Consider the following 17,081-nt stretch of genomic DNA (forward strand, 5'->3'; position numbering starts at 1 on the left):
GTCCTGGGCCGCAGACAGCTGATCTGGGCGCATACACACACCACCACCATTAGTTTCTACAATTACCGTGGCTGCGTGTCTTTTCGTCGACCAGGCAGATAAACAAAAAGGGGTGAGAGGTATATTTTGAGCGGCGCAGAGGGTGACCAACATATTTTTCCCACTTACCTTTAATAAAGCCGGTCGCGTAGACTCACTGTGATCGCCGATTATACAGGTGGTTATGCAAGCCGATGGTATGGTGTTCCGGGGTTCAAATAGTGGGTTCGGGCGCGCTTGAAAGATCACGTGAACTGCATTATTTTTGTTTGGTTTTTTTTGTTATTGTGAAACACTGTAGGCTGCCTGGAATTGGCAGTCAATGTCTGTATTTACATATATATGTATTGTAGGAATACAGGTGGAAATAAGCAGAGCAGAAAAGAGTGTTTGGTAAAAGAAATAATAAAGAGATGACGATTATGCCTAGTGGGAGGGGCCATGGGGTATAAAAGAAGGCTGTCAGGGCCTACCTGGGTTTTTTCGGTGAGATGTTACAGATAGGGTAACATGCAGACTGTGTTTTGTATATAGATGTTTGTTTTGTGTTGACTTAAGTTAGTTTTCTATTTTCTTTGTAAATAATCTTTTGTGCACCTGGGAGGCCTGTAGAATAAACTATCCACACTGAATGCTTCCTGACTACGCCTGCATTTGTTCGGGAGAAGTTTTGGAGAGGACCCCGCGACAAGTTGACATACTCTCACACGCACTGAGCGGTTGTCATAATCTCACACGCACTGAGCAGTTGTCATACTCTCACACGCACTGAAAAGTTGTCATACTCTCACACGCACCGAGCAGTTGTCATACTCTCACACGCACTGAAAAGTTGTCATACTCTCACACGCACTCAGCAGCTGATAAAGTCCCCCAAAGAAACCAAATTCCTAGAAATCCAATAACGGAAATGTTTGCACACAGTTGCTATTATGTGCAGAGGTCCACCCTACCAGCCAACCTCAGATCTCCATGCATACACAAACTAAGGCACATAAGTCTGCACACATCCAGACATTAACAGATACACACACATGGCCACCCTTTATATCGGTGGACCTCCTCCCGCCTCACTGCACTCCTATTCTCAGAGAAACACTCAACAGAAGAGTTGAGAAAGACAAAATTTGTGAGGTCTGAATGTTCTGGTGAGTCTCCACCTGTTACAGGTGGGTGCTGCCTGGACTGTCTCAAGACAGACCAGACCAGGTGCACCACAGACACTTCAAACCTCATCTCAGGACAAAAACTAAAAGAACAACATAAACAAGGATAAAACTTGCCTTAGAAACATGCAGGGTTAGAGGAGACGGCAGCCGTGTAGAGGTGAGCCTGTGTGAGTCCTTTTTCTTTTAGTGAACAACAGAAAAACAGAAAAAAGAAAGAAAACTTACCTTAAAAATCTGTAGGGTTGTTTTCTCTGAGACATGTTGGAATCTGTGAACAGTTACTCCGAAAAGGATCCAGATGTTTCAAAATACTTCTCTGGCGAACGTTTCAATTCTGCGAACATAAATGCTGTGATTAATGGACTAAAAGTCATCTCTTCTCACCCCTATTTATGGATTCAAGGATCAAAGGATCAAATTGGTGGTAAGATTCTAAATATATGTGATGTCATAATCCTGTTAGTTTGGAATACACAAAACAATAAGTACAGTTGTACAGACACATACACACACTCCCAAAAACTAGCCAGCCCTCATGAGGAGGTTGCGATGCCCTCCAGGTGCGGGAAAGAAAGCAGGAAAAACCGGGAGCGGGCCGCCTCACCGCTCTTTAATTAATGGACCGCCCCAAAGAAATCCAAACACGGAAATGCTTGCACACACATGTGATTATGCACAAAGGTCCATCCTAGCAGCCAACGTCAGAACTCCACACATGCACACATTAATGCACATACATCTGCACACATTCAGAGAAAAACTCCCCCAAAGAATCCAAATATGGAAATGTTTTCACACACTTGTGATTATGCACAGAGGTCCACCCTACCAGCCAACCTCAGATCTCCATGCAGGCACATATGAATGAACATACATTTACACACATCCAGAGATAAACTCCCCCAAAGAAATCCAAACATGGAAACTTTTGCGCACACTGCACACACATTCAGAGTTCATAATGTACTGGTGAGTCTCCACCTGTTACAGGTGGATGCAACCTGGACTGTCTCAAGACAAACGAGACCAGATCCACCAAAGAAACTGCAGATGTGAGGACATGCGTCTTTTTGAAATATATAAAACAATAAACACGGTCGTGCAGACACATACACTCACACACGCTGTGAAAGCCTAGCCAGCCCTCGTGATGGGGTGGACCTCCTCCAGGCCTCACTGCCTTCCCCTCCTGAGAGAAACCCTTTATAGAAGAGTTGAGAAAGACACAATTTGTGAGGTCTGAATGTTCTGGTGAGTCTCCACCTGTTGCAGGTGAGTGCAGCCTGGATTGTCTCGAGACAGACCAGATCAGCTGCACCACAGACACTTCATACCTCATCTCAGGAGAAAAACTGAAAGAACAACATAAAAAAGGAGAAAACCGACCTCAGAAACATGGCCAACATCTGTTTGATTAGACTAACAAATAATGGTTGACCATTTTCAGGTGCTCGCCTAACCTTCAGTAGTTGTTCGAGGTCATTGAAACGCTTAGGTTTTATATATCCAGTTTCCTTGGATTGATAATCTGTCTCGTATTGAAATAGTTCTTTGGTCAGTTTTACCTGTTGCAGAATTTCAGGGTCACTCGTGTTGACTTTAATAGCCACGATCTGTCTGTTTGCTCTGTGAATTGGTTAGAAACAAAACTGAACTTGTTTTGGTTTCTTTTGTAAAATGCTCTGAAAAAATCTCGAAAGGGTTTGGGTTGGTGTCAGGTCAACGTCCGTTATGCCATAAAGTATAATGGGTGAGCGCTCGTATTATGGGTTTTGGGATCAAAGCAAAGTTACCATGTCATGAAGGATCGAAGCAAAGCTACCGCGTCACAAGGGATCAAAGTGATTCTGATGTTTGCGCAGGTGCACACACACATGTTTGTTTGTGTAATATTGTTCACACTAAATTTGACCGTAGGCAATTTAATATGAGTCAATCAAAGAAAATGTTAGTTTTGGAGAATTTTGAAATTACGAAACTGACAATTACGAGAATTTTTGTTCGTGTATTTTTTTTCTTTTGCATAACATGTCGAGCTTTTCTGTATATAGCCATGTCGTAGATTTCGGAGCAAACAAGAAATTGATGAAAATGTTCTCTTTTATTTTAACAATCATCAACTGCATATGCAGGTTTCGTACGGGTGCTTGAAATCCTTGAAAAATCTTGGATATATTGTAGTGCTTCTATTTCGGATTTGGTGCTTAAAACGTCTTGAAACTGTATTTCATTCACCACAAATAACTATCTGATTGAATAGTTTTCTTATCAGATAGAGAAATAAAATGGCAAAGTCTAAAAGCAACATTTCTCTGCCTGGGCTGCCTTGTACCTCTGCACGTCAGTCTGTTTCAATGTGTGACCCCCCACCCCCTCCCCGAAAAGTCGGGGGTGAGCGCACTAACGTGCCTGGAGGCCGTTTTAATGAGTGTTTGCTGGAAAACGAAAAATACAAGAAGGAGTCTGCAAGAAGGATTTGTACGTTTTCACTGTGGAGGAGTTTGCGTAAGTCCTAGTAAATCATTTTCTCCAGTGTGTACGTTACACATGCTAATTTTTAAAATCGTTTTTATTATTTTGCTAGCTAGCAAACTCGCGGGATAAATGATTGAAATGCACTCAGTGTGATGCAATACGGTGCCGCTATTCTAACAGTTAGTTATTGCAGGGTAATTTCTGCAATATGCTGTGAATTTAACCAAGATTACACAGCAGTAGCAGTAATGCGAGTTACTTCCCCAAAGTGAAAGCTTTAAACGTTAGCCCGATGCTTAACTAGCCAACTCAAGCTTTCTGATTGAAGGCTAAAAGCAGCGTTGTCACCAAGTAAACAGAATATTGATTCTATTTTGGTGTATTGCTGCAGTTTTTTCAAGTATTAACTTGGTGCTTTTGACAACCTTAGGGGGAAATAATGGTAATATGACTGATCCATATGGACACAAAGAATATAGACTTTTTTGTGCTACCGAAGTTCCGTGGCTTTCATTCAAAATCTGTTTATCGTTAAACAACTTGAAGATTATAATGGCTTCAAACTCACATTGAGGCCTGTGGGGCACTATCAGCCACTGAAACAGTAGACAAATGAATATTTCATACCTTAAGGCTGCCTGTTTATTTAAGGGAGATGAACAATACATTATAATTGTATATAATAATATCACAGATGATAGATTAAATAGGTTTTTGATAGATGCTTGTGCATTGTTAAAGTCTTATATGTTGAATTGATCTGAGTATGTCATCTGTTCAAGGCCTCTCCCAGTCAGTGCTGTTCTCTATGCCTGTCTTACTCTACATGATATTTTTTAACATCAGCATGCTAAAGGACTTGTTTGGAAGAGACAGCTATTTTATACGCTAAAATATGTTTTTCTTCTGGGCCAAGTTGATGAAAACACTTTATTATCCTCTAATAGATTTTTTAAATGCTTGGTGATGGTAGTACCCAAAACTAGCTGCATCAGGTACTTCCCTGTGTATTTGGAGAGGATCAGAAGTCCCAGGAATAAAAAAGCAACTAATTATTTATCTGCACAGCCGTACAAGTGGCTGACTGCTAGTTTGGTCCTCTGAGGCCGTGTCCTAGTCAGTGTGTCTCGCTAGATTTCTCTCTCTTCTGTTAATTGAGCCTTTTTGTTTGTTTTGTGCAGTTCTGGTTAATAAGTGAAATTAATAAAAGCCGCAGAAATATTTTCATTGCATTTCTGTTTGTTCTGTACTTGCTAACTGTCAGTTCAGAAGAAAATGTAGCTGCTGTTTGCCAACAAACTCAGTTCCTTTACCCGATAATTTCCTTCAAAAAAATGCCTACATATATATTTATAAGCTGAGTTATTATGTAGCTGAATAATTATATCTTTCAATTCATAACTAATAATGTTTTATTTTAAATTTGTGTCTTTTAGCTTCTTCTGCTTATTATTGTTATCCATCCATTTTCTTCTGCTTATCAAGGACTGGTTTACCCGGGCAGCAGCCTAAGCAGAGAAGCCCACATCTCCCTCTCCCCAGCCACCTCCTCCACTTCTTCTGGGATAACACCAAGACATCCTCAGGCCAGCTGAGAGATATAGCCTCTCCAGAGTGTCCTAGGTCTGCCCTGGGCCTCTTTCTCCTTTTCTCATCAGCCTCTCTTCAACGTGTAGGAATAGCAGCTCTACTCTGAGCCCCTTTTGAGTAACTGAACTCCTCAGCCTGTCTTTAAGGGAGAGGCAACACCCTTAGAGAAAGCTCGTGTTTTTCATCTGTCAGTCCTCTGCTCACCTGTCCCCAAACTCGTAAACAAGAGAAGATTAAAGTCCTCCGCTTGATGCTGCAAGTCATTGTTTTTTATTGTCTTTTTCTTAATATATTCAAATCATTCTAAAAATATATGTACAACAGTTTGTTTATGCAGTCAGCATTTGTATATATACAGCAGTATTCTCAAACAAGCAACAGTGAACGCACCAGGCAAATTCCACAATCACAGTTCAATCAGTCCCCCCACCCTGACACTTTTTTCCATTTTAAGTGAGGAAATGGAATTAAATCTGACACATCTTTATCTTTTTTGGACATATCAACATATCTTTTTAAGGTTAAGAGAATATGGTCATCAGATTGGAGAAGCTGAACAATCAGAGCTGTGATAATGATATTTAAGGATATTTAAGGTGTGTTGACTGGTTCATAACGTCAGCTCATGTGAGAAAACATCCCATGCTAAAAGTTGCCGCTAGCTGCTGGTTGATGGTGAATTTATTGTGTGTTTCCACAGTCTGTACAGATGAAGAGTAGCAGAGCTGGAGATGAGGCAGGAGGAAAAGTTGACTCAATTCAATTTCAGTTTATTTATATAGCGTTAATCACAACAACAGTCACCTCAAGACACTTTATACTGCAAGGTGGAGGCCCTATTGTAATACAGAGAAAACTAAATGATCAAAACAAGCCCTTTTGAGCGAGCACTTGGTGACTGTGGGAAGGAAAAACACAATTTTAACTGGAAGAAACTTCCAGTAGAAGCAGGTATAGGGAGGGGCAGCCTCTGAGGACTGGTTGGGGTTGAGGGGAGGGAGAAAGGACAAAGGACACGCTGTGGAAGAGAGCCACTCTATGAGCTGTTCATTCAGTTTGTGGTTTAGCTTGACTCCATGACGTTTCTGAACTAATGCTTTGCTCAATTAATGTTGCAATGAATTATGGGTGGATTTTACTGATATTCTATCTTTATGTTGTCACCAAACAGATCTACAGATTTAGGATTAGCTACAGGCTCCTCTACCCCTGCTAGCCCTTCTGTCCTGCCCAGGATGGTGCCCCCTCATAAGGTCCAGCAGTCCTACTGTCCATCCAACAGCTCCTTCTCCCCTCTTACAGCCCCTATGGGAGCGCCATCTGTGGTGGCTACAGGCCTTACAGCTACAGCTACGGTGGCGGCTACAGCCTGGGAGGATACAGACACACACCTCACCTTGAGGATGTCCCCCCAGCAGGTTTGTGCAGCAGGCTGAAGAGATGGAACAGCAAGCACTCACATATTCATATGAGTACATTTAGTTGTTTTGAGAGGTGTACTCAACACAGGACAGTGGCTGCAGGTGCTAATTGTTTTGAGTTAAAAGTAATTAAGGCTGCTGTTGCAAAGTTTGTTAATAGAATCTGAAGCTGGTAATGTTCAGGGCTGCAGTACATGTGTAAAGATGAGTCTGCTTGTATGATATCATATGTGCCTTTGTGTAACTCAGTGGCAAATAAATTGGGTACCATAGCTCCATATGCCATTAGTTACTTTACAAGTGTAAGGAAAAGCAGAAGGACTTGTTTTTGGTTAAGACCAGTTAAAATGATGAATGTCTTTCATTCAGTTTCCTTGCTTGGTTTAGACACTAACTGGGCGAGCGAGGAGGACGACCACGTGGTGGCCAGAGGAGAATATGACTTTACAGCTGCTTCTCAGGAGGAGCTTTCTATGCAAGCTGGAGAGATGCTCAACCTCGCTCCTAAAGGTGATGAGCTTTTTACTGGCTGCGGGACATTTGATTCTGAGTGCTTTGACCCAAAACCTTCTATTTTTGTTTTCCTTATCTTAGAAATAACAGATGAGGGCTCTTCTTTTGTGTGAGCGTGCCCCATGTTTACAACTATCTCCCTCGTGTTTAGAGCTACAGCCCCGTGTGCGTGGCTGGCTCCTGGCCAGCGTGGACGGTGAGACCACTCGTCCCAGCAAACTACGTTAAGATCCTCAGCAAGAGAAGAGACCGCCGGGCCACAGATGTGGAGAGGCTCGCTCAGGCCCAGCAGGCGAACACGCAGGCACCCCAAACAACCTCAGCTGCACAAATCTGTGTCTCTCCTGCAGCCCATAAACGTACAGCATCTACCCGCATCATGTACAGTACATGAATGACCCGTCTCGTCAGATTCATTAGGCTCAGCTGTGTCCCCCTCCTGTGTGCAGTTTCCTCGTTTCCCTCTGTGTGTATTTATAGTAGTGATGGCCAAACAAAGTTTTCTGAAGCTTGTGTTGAAAAACGATTCATTACTGGAAGCTTTTTAACACAGTCCTCCGTGGTGACATCTGCTGGTCAAAAATATGAAGAGCAGCTTGAATCTACAAAAAAACTGAACTGCTTCATTATGATTGCCCACTCTGCAGAGTGGAATTCACAATTCACAATTGGACGTCACTGATCACGTGACTGTGGCCAAACGAATCAAGCATCGACAGAGTGCTTCTGAAGCGGTGTGTTGGTGTTTTTGACACACGCGCCGGAGCGTCAGCTTCAAGCGGACCATCACTAATTTATAGCATTCGTCCTCTTGTGTGCGTTACTGGTCCGTCTGTGTTCCTCCATGCTGTTTTTCCTGCTTGTCATCCTTCGTGTTTTAACTCCATTCCCTCGTGTCCAGGTTTCTTATTTGGTTCTCAGCTTTCCCAGTTTAGGTTTTCCTAGTTTTGTTTCTCGCCTCCCTCGCCTTTGTTTGTATGTCACTCTCCATAAATAAAGCTCACTCACATCAGCAGTGCCTGCATCTTGGGTCCTCCATTCATATCTCAACACACAAACCCTGACATTTATTGTGTAGTTACATACTGCTAGGAAGTACTGACAAAATATGAAATTATGATGCTATTTATGTAGAGGCACAACATCAGCAGTGACATCACTAAAGTTGCCAGGTGAGTCCATAAATAGAACCCGTGACGTGGAGCAGGTACCGCCGTTTTGGACGATGCCACGACGCAGGTATAGACGCAAACGTGCGAGGTCTTCTCGCCCTGTTCGCAGACGCAGGAGAGCCCACAAGGCCTCGGGTGTCCGCAGACGTGGGAGAAGATACTGTCGCAGACATTAGACAATCTCAATAAACATGTAGGATGAACATCAAAACTGTGGTCCAATCAAGTTTTTTTAGATAATATATGTTGTTGTTGTTTTGTGTGTGTTTGTTATCAATGTTGTGAAAAAAGTTAAGCTTAGTAAGCCATCAAGCACTAATTACTCGTAGAAGAGCACCAATAGGAGACAGAACTAATTAGGTGTTATTATTCAGTCTGTACATCGAATAGAAGGCACTAACCACAAGGTGATCTTCAATGCATCTCTGTGTGAATGTGAACGGGGCGAGAAGACCCCCACTGACTGCATGTCTTTAGACTGTGGGAGGAAGCTGGAGAGAACATGCAGACTCCACACAAAGACCCCGGCCTGATGGGGTTAGGGTCCTGAGTTTGATACCCCAAACTGAACGCAGGACAGAGGAAGGGATGGGTGATGTTCATGTGTGCCCAGGTGTATGATGTGGCTCTTTGCAGTGACACAGTAAAAAATGTGGCTGTTTGTCTGTGACTGGTTGGCTGCCCCAGCCGTGGCCCTTCATGTATTTCAGTAATGTCTTTTTCTCCCGTCTCCTCCTCTCGTTTACATGTTTTGCCCTTGTGACCCATTCCTTCTGTCACGTGTGTTTTCCCCCAGCCATCATGTTCTGTTTGTGCTTAGTTATGTCCATGTCTCATCTCTAGTCCTCTTTTCCCTCTGTATGTATTCACAGTGTACGTGTTCCTCGTCGATTCGTCATGCTAAGTCTGCGTGTCTTATTCCGTCATGTGTCATGTATCACTCCAAATCTCACTGACTTTAACTGATAATAACTGTTTGCTGAGTGTTATGTCTAAAAGGTATTGCACAATCGCCTCTAGTAGAGGATCAGGTTTGTTTTCCACTGATAATGGATTTTAACATGACTGACCAATGATTGTGGAGCACGTCCATGTAGGATCTTATAAATACAACGAGCAAACTTAAATGTTTTAAAATGTTCAAAACTTAATATATTATATTTCTGAAGTATGACGGAAGGAAAAAGTTTCATATTTTAAAAAAAAACCAATTTCATATGATCAAATTTATGTCAAAAAGTTCATATTTATTCCTCCTATGTCATGTGTGAGTACTGTACTGTAAATGTCATATATATCAGATGATACTGATAACCTAATGCTAATAACTATGCAGAGGTCTCTAGGCCTCGACTTTTATGGAGCATGTGAAGTTTGGGGCAGAGTGGACAAGGAAAAGTTTCTCAGCAGGTTCAACAGGTTGCTACAACACAGGCCGATAAAGTATTGCACTCACTCATCCAAACTGGCAAACATGTAACATACACCCTAAGACTGATCCTGCTTTTTACTCCTTTGCTATGATTTAATTTGATATTATGTAGCCATGGAGACAGTTTGCATAAATTAGAATGTTAGATTCCTGTGATGTCATCAATGCCCGATGTTTTGTTTTAATGTCTTGTGATAGTTCTAAGTGCAGACAAAGTCAGAGTTCAAGTGAGTTTAGTCCAATTTTGATCCAGTTTCTGACATGTGGTCAAAATCTTGGCCGACCTTTACCACACCACGTGCTGTGGGTGTGCGTAAATATCTAGGTGAGTAAAGTCCTTTACCTGTTAAATTCATCTTAATTTGGGGCTTTTACTTCAGGTGTTTTGATTCAGTAGTAACCAAGTGATCTTTGTACAACCTGCAGACCGCCACACTGATCCCTGGTTCCTCAGGATAGAGGACAGGACGTCAGATGGGCGAATCAAGAGCTCCAAACGGAAAGATTGTGCCACAGAAAGACTGGAAAAAGCTTCCCAAAGAAGCAAGGACAGCAAAAGTCCGGTTGGCCTCAGCCATCTTGTCTTGGAGAAGTGTAAGTGAGAGATTCAGAGATTTTTTGTTTTATAGTTATTGATCATCTGTAGGCCCGTGTGGAGTTCAGAGGTCTAATTGGTTTTGGTTTTTGCAGCTGCTTTCAGAAATAAGAGCAGCAAAGGAAAGTCAAGCAGCGATGGAACAAAACAACCACGCAGTAAAAAGAGCAAGACATCAAGCTCACAGGAGGAGGCCAGCTGCTCCGTCTATGAGTCAGATACACACAGCACATACAAAAATCACACTAAAGGTAAGAAGTACATAGGTAAGTTCAAACCACACCTGCAGTGATAGAGCCTCTTTCCCAAGCTCTCAGAGTTTAGCTGGTATCCATCTGCTAATCACTAGGAAGCTTCTAACAAAGACTGTATGAATGTGTACATTGAGGCAAAGTCAGCTTTCCTACATACAACTAATCACAACCCCTGTGTTTGTTTTGTCTCTCTGTAGAGGACTTTGAAGAAAAATACGAAGAGCAGGATAAGCTGGCTGAAGGAGGCTTTGGGACTGTCTTCTTTGGAAAACGCAGAGAAGACAATTTCCCAGTATGGCTTCTTATGTGTGCACTTTACAATTCTTCTAGTTCCTCCTGTTCTCTTTTTCTAAAACACATTTTCTCTGTAATGCAGGTGGTGATTAAGCATGTTGCTCAGTTTTTAGTCAGCTACCTACCAGTGGTAAGAAATGTTTGTCTTTTTCTGTTGTTTTCCCCCAACATGTACCTCAAACAGCCTAATGTTTGAACACTGACCTTGATGTTCTGTTTCTCAAGCTTCTTAATGGTAAAATTACCGAGATTCCCAAGGAGGTGGCATTGCTAATAAAAGTGGGGGCAGGACCAGAGGCTACGAGCAGCAATGTGACGCCCGCTTAAAACGACTGGTATGACTTGGAAGATGAACTCATTATGGTCTTTGAAAGGCCAAAAAAACATAGACTTGGAAGCCTACCTGGCAAACAGAAGAACCTTTGTGCACGAGAGGGAGGTTAAGGTCAGCGAGTGGCAAGATAACATATATGGCAAACTTTAATGGATAATGTAAATCAGATTATTTGAACGTATTTTTCATTTGTCTGTCTGGTCATAATGAGACAGCTGGTACAGGCAGCCGCTGAAATGCAATCCAAGGGTGTCTACCATCGAGACATTAAGCCAGACAACATTGTGTTTGATACATCGCCTGATCATCCAGCATTTCTATGTGTCAAATTCATCGATTTTGGTATTGGAGTCCCTTTTAGACCAGAAGCAGTTAAACGAAGAAATGGTAGGTCATCAGCCTCACTGTTTAAATGTCCTTGCCTGCCCACAGGCTTAGTGTCCACGCGCTCAGTGTCCACATGAATTCCTTACCATGAATAATTACTCTCTGGATTTTAGGGACCAAATCAGCCGCTGTAAACTGGCAGGACTTTAATGCCACCACAACAGATTGCGTCACAGTTTTGCAGCTACCTGGCAAGTAATCACTTGCCTTAAAAGTGTCGCCAGTCCCCTAGGCAACATGTGAAAGTGTTCCAGTGTGTACATCTGATCTGGGACCGCTGCAATCTTCGACTGCGCCTCCAGCTGACCCGATGTCCACATCATGGGGGAGGTAAGCGTTGGATGTGGCGTTGGATAGGGAGGGTGATGCGTCAGTGAGTGCTTATCAGTATCAGTATATGTATGTGTGTGCGTGTCCAGAGTTCAGCTGAGACAGTGTCCTTCGCCCCGCCAGGCTAAGTAAACAGTCTTCCAGCCAACCCAGGTGGCCTTGTAGGGAATGGGAAGGACAGACTCAACACAGTCGTTATCAGGGAGTTTTTGTTCGGCTCCAGCCTTGAGCCCACAGCTGGCGCCGAAGGGGTAGCCGCATTATGATGGTTTTCTTTTGCAAACAACTCATGAGAATTTCAAGCTGTTTTTAACACTCCGACACTGGTCTCTCAATCTCCCGTTAATAGCTGCGAGTTTCTCCATGATGTTATTAGCTGTCGATTCTTTGGTCTTGTCACTCTTTTGCTCACATAGCAGATTCTGAGACCTCACGACCGCAGCCAACTGATCCGAGATGTAATCCAGCTTCCGCCCAGAGATGTTGTTCTGAGTTGATTCTTTCCTGATGTAATCCAACATACATACGCTCAGAGGTGTTATTCTGAGCATTCACTGCAGTCGTAAGCGCCTCCAAGCTCTTAACCATGCTGCCTTCAGTGAGCCCTTTCTGAGATGTCGCACCTGTCGTTCCAATCCCAGCGGGCAGCCTTGTGGGGGTTTGAACAGCCGGTTCCGCTCTCTTAATTCTCCGATAAGCCAGGGCCAAGCCAGCTCCGATCAGCAAGAACCCTGTTATCAGGGTTCCAAATAGGTAGATATCTTCAGCGTCCTCGGTCGACAGTCCCGCCAGGCACACGATCCTCTGCCAGCCATCCATCGTGTATCTGGCAGGGAAAGTACCTCCAGGGCACTCGGGTTCTCCTGAGCCCAGACTTCTCGTTAAAGGGTGTCAATAGCATTCAGAGACCAGTTGATCAAATCCATAATTCTCTTTTAGGTTTTAGACACAGACTGTGAGAGAGTGTTCCAGGGAAAGTAATCCAAAAAAGACACGAGACTAGACAAGGACATAAGAACTAGCAGGGAAGACAAGGGAGAGGAGAAAAAGTGCGTCCGCCTCCTCCGAGAGCCAAACAAATGAAAATGTTTGATGCTGAGCTTGTGGTGATACTCTAAGTCAGTACTGTACTCTGGCTGTTTCAGAGTTTTCACAGTGGTGTCTCCATCCAGTCACGTCTCCCAACACGATGACTTCTTTTCTTTTTGTTACCTCTACGTGGAAGTGGTCCCCCAGTGGTCAACAGGTAGGTCTTTCACGAGGTGTAGTACGGTGGCCCCTAGAGACAAAGCATGTACAAACTCCAAAACACTTACAAACTCCAAAACACTTACAAAATTCAAAACACATTCAAACTCCAAAACACAACGGAAGTGCTCCAGGACGCTAGGGGCAGTGTTGAGCTTGAATGGAAAATAAACGGCAAGTTTGTTGAAAACACATGGGCTGTATGGGATGGTCTAGTCTCGTTGCGCTGCCCAGGTTGCCTAGCAACCATGATACTAACCGCTGGAAACGTGTCATACAACTTTGTTTGACAGAAATGAAGGAGAACATATTTTGTTCATTTGTTTGTTTGTTTCTACATGATCTTTGTGTGATTTGATAAGTATCTGAGGCTGAGACGACAGGACTGTAAAACATGATTTTTGGCCTTCATTTCTGTACTGAACAGTCATTTTAAAATTAGCTAGTAAATAACAATTAGCTAATGTTGTTCATGAGACTAAAGTCATATCACTTTGGTAATGTAAATATAATATGGCCAATATTATAGTTATTATATTAATCATTATTAGCTATTACAGCAGTGAACATGAACTCTGTGTCAAATACTGAGCTTCAGTACAGATTCAAGTTGGAGTTATTAAGTCTTATCACCTTAAATCGTCACTCAAAGAGAAGTATCTTTGACAGTGTATATATAGGTGTATCATATATAAGAGACAAATGCTGTTCCTTCAGTATGTTTGCATAACTAAATTTGGCTCAATGCTTACATATATGTGTAAAAAGAAAATGTACAAGCTGTGAAAACTGTTTCTGATAAAATGAAGAGTATACAGCAAATTCAAAAGTGTTAAATGTTTTGGTGTTAGTAGTCTTCTTGCAAAAGTAGAGTTAATTTTACTCTAAGTAGAGTCACATTCTTTTAATGTAACTCTGAGGTGTAAAATGATAGTAGTTAAAATTGAGTGTTAAAAATGAGTGTTTCTATTTCAAATCTGGAGGTGTTACGATGGAAACATTAACTCTTGACCTCTTAACTCTGAACTCCTACAGGGGCTATGACACCAATAGAGTAAATTCACATACTCCGCCCCCAGCACCATAGGCTCCAATCAAAGCTGATTGAAGCCATTTCAGAACATTTTGCTCTACATATTTGAGTTGTTTGCCATGCTTGGTAAGTCATTTTTTCAAAGATTGTTTCAATTATTATTATTAGCTTTTACTTATGTGGCTCTTTGGAGTTGAGACAAAGCTGTGTGAAAGGCATTAGCCATGTTGCTCGCTGATAGCATAATATTCTGTTTTAGCTAGATGAAAGGTATTGTTTGCAGGAAATACCACAGCCTTGAAAAAAAGCTTGCAGGTGAATTTTCAGTCAAACCTTTGGTCAAATACACCTAAAACAATGTCTAGAATGTGAAATGTTGGTATAATGGTGCTACTTGAAGCCTGAAAATGATCTCCCATAAAAAAAACGAGCAAACAGCAGTAGCAGACGTCCTGACTGGGTTCTACGTTAGCATTTAGATCCCTCCAGAGTTTTGTGCACACGGTTTAGGTAAAAATGAAAAAGGTTGAGGTTTTACATTTAGTTCAGTATTACCTGTTGCCTGTGTCCTTGTCTTTTGGGAAAATGCTTTACACAAGTAATGGCTCAAAAATTATTCCTTTTTTTTACTGTGCTGCAATTGATTACTGGATTATTTGTGCCATTAATTAGTGTCAGCTAATTTTTATTCAATCTACACATAGGATAAGCTTGTGAAGATGGAATATGGGGGAGAGCAGAAGTGCGTTTAAGTTCCACAAAGTGATGAATGAAGGACATGCATATTGTATTGAAGAAATAAGTGATGAGAATGCTGTTATTTGCATTTACGAGCTCACCTATGTCAGACCTTTTGATAAACAAAATTCTAATGAAATTGAGAACATGTACACTGTTACATCTTTCAGAAAATGTTTTGAAATTGTGGTGCACAGTTCAGAATAAATGTTTTTCAAAAACCATTGCATCTTTTTAGTAAATGTTTATTTCCAAAAGAAATTTCTAGAAGTTCAGAACAGTAAAATTCCCGCTTTTTAGAATTAATTAGAAGATAACTCTTACGTAGTTAAAATAAAATACTCTTTGAGAGTTAATATATAAACTCTTAACACCTAGTTAGCATTAGTAAGTGTTAAATTATCAACTCCAGACAGATTTGGTGTTTAACACTAAATCAGAGTTAACGTACCAACTCTCCAAAAAGAGTTAAATTAACACTCTCTGGTGTGGACCCATATAGACACTTTAATAGTGTTGAAATCAAATCTGACCGTGTTAATTTGGACCTGCTGGATTTGCCGTGTAGACTGATATATTAAATATTCGTTTATTGGGTAAGAAAATCATACCATGTCATAACTGCTTTAAGTCATACAGAATAAAAATCAGAGCCTTAAACTGGCTGACTTCTGCTAAATGGGTCAAACTGGACAGAAAGTATACAAACACATATCATCCTTATAGAATATGATGTAACACTATAGATCAACTTACCTCAGAATATATAAAGCACATAAACAATTACAGCATTATGATGCAACAAACACAGCAGTACTACTAATCCAAAATACTCAGCTTCATAGAATTGAAACAAACAATTATTTTTAGGTCGATTCTGCTGCTGATACATACTTTAGGTTTCTGAATATTAAACTTGTTGCTGCCTTTCATAGTGTGTAACTTGAAGGCCCTGAGTACTTTCTCCCACACTGAAAACACTGGAATGGAAAGACTGATTCAGGACAGACAAATAGTTATGCTAAACTTTTATAGCAGTCCTTCACAAGCAGGGAACAGTCTGTCTATTCTCTCCGTCTGTCAGCTGATGCTGGCTCTTCCTCCTATTCATGGCATGGCATGTTATTGACTTTCTATGGTTGCTTCTAAGCCAATATGACTCGAGCCTGGCACTGATAAGGCCAAGTTTATGGCTTCAGTCCCCAACCTGGCCATTCGAGCCTCGTTTGAGAACTCGTAGTCTCTGTTGAAGGACATGAAATTGACAACAGCGTAGCAATTTTGGATGACATAAAGGATCCGAGGTCGGCCTGCTGCAATCAAACTGGGAACGCATGCCTGCTCCTCAAGGACTCACAACCAACCACGAAGGGACTCAAACCCTCAATCTTCTGATCCGAAGTCAGACGCCTTATCCGTTAGGCCACGTGGTTCGGCAGAAGTTCCCACTTTTCATGAACGTTCGTTTGAGTCTGTTTGAGCCAACTGCTGGTGTTGGGTTGGTCACGTGGCTGGTGGATATTGCTTGATTGTTGCTTGAAATAATTGATTGTTGCTTGAAATAAGTGCATGCCACAGCATTTCTCCCATGTATCACGCTCTTAAAAACGTAGTCCTACCTGCCACATGCACAGTGGATGCACCCACTAAGCCAGAGTATCATCTGCCAATAGAGTTCATAAAGCTTACGTGGCCCGATCTGTCACCTGGAAGTTGGCAGAGGTTTTTTTTCTTGGATCCCACCAAATAAAAACCACAATCTACCATGAGACAGCACATTGGACAGTTGCTGAAATGGCCAGTATGGGGATTGAACCCATGACTTTGGCGTTATTAGCACCACGCTCTGACCAACTGAGCTAACCGGCCTACAACTTGTGCCTAAACCGACCCCTTTTTTTGTCTAATATACCAAAAAAGAGTGTGAAAGAACTGTTAAGAACACAAGAGAAATGTGTGTTTACAAGAAATTACTTCAAGCTATACCAATGAAAGCCAACTCTTGGAAGGTCCTACTGATCAGAAGCCACCTATGCATTTCAGCTGATGAAAAATGT

The 17,081-nt window shown here is 41.9% G+C and overlaps 1 long non-coding RNA gene and 2 other non-coding genes across 3 annotated transcripts in view; all 3 read right to left on the reverse strand.

Moving 5' to 3' along the window:
• Positions 1–10,461: 10,461 nt before the first annotated feature.
• LOC146490442 (uncharacterized) overlaps positions 10,462–17,081 on the reverse strand; it is a 150,629-nt gene continuing 144,009 nt past the window's right edge. The window contains exon 3 of the long non-coding RNA XR_014872743.1: positions 10,462–10,501. This is a non-coding gene — a long non-coding RNA (uncharacterized LOC146490442). The remainder of the gene's footprint in view (positions 10,502–17,081) is intronic.
• trnar-ucg (transfer RNA arginine (anticodon UCG)) lies at positions 16,385–16,457 on the reverse strand. The gene has a single exon. It is a non-coding gene; the product is annotated as a tRNA-Arg (tRNA).
• Positions 16,820–16,893, reverse strand: trnai-aau (transfer RNA isoleucine (anticodon AAU)). Its single transcript has one exon. It is a non-coding gene; the product is annotated as a tRNA-Ile (tRNA).

This window comes from Neolamprologus multifasciatus, unplaced genomic scaffold, assembly GCF_963576455.1.
Source record: "Neolamprologus multifasciatus unplaced genomic scaffold, fNeoMul1.2 chr13_unloc_1, whole genome shotgun sequence".
NCBI classification, from domain to species: domain Eukaryota; kingdom Metazoa; phylum Chordata; class Actinopteri; order Cichliformes; family Cichlidae; genus Neolamprologus; species Neolamprologus multifasciatus.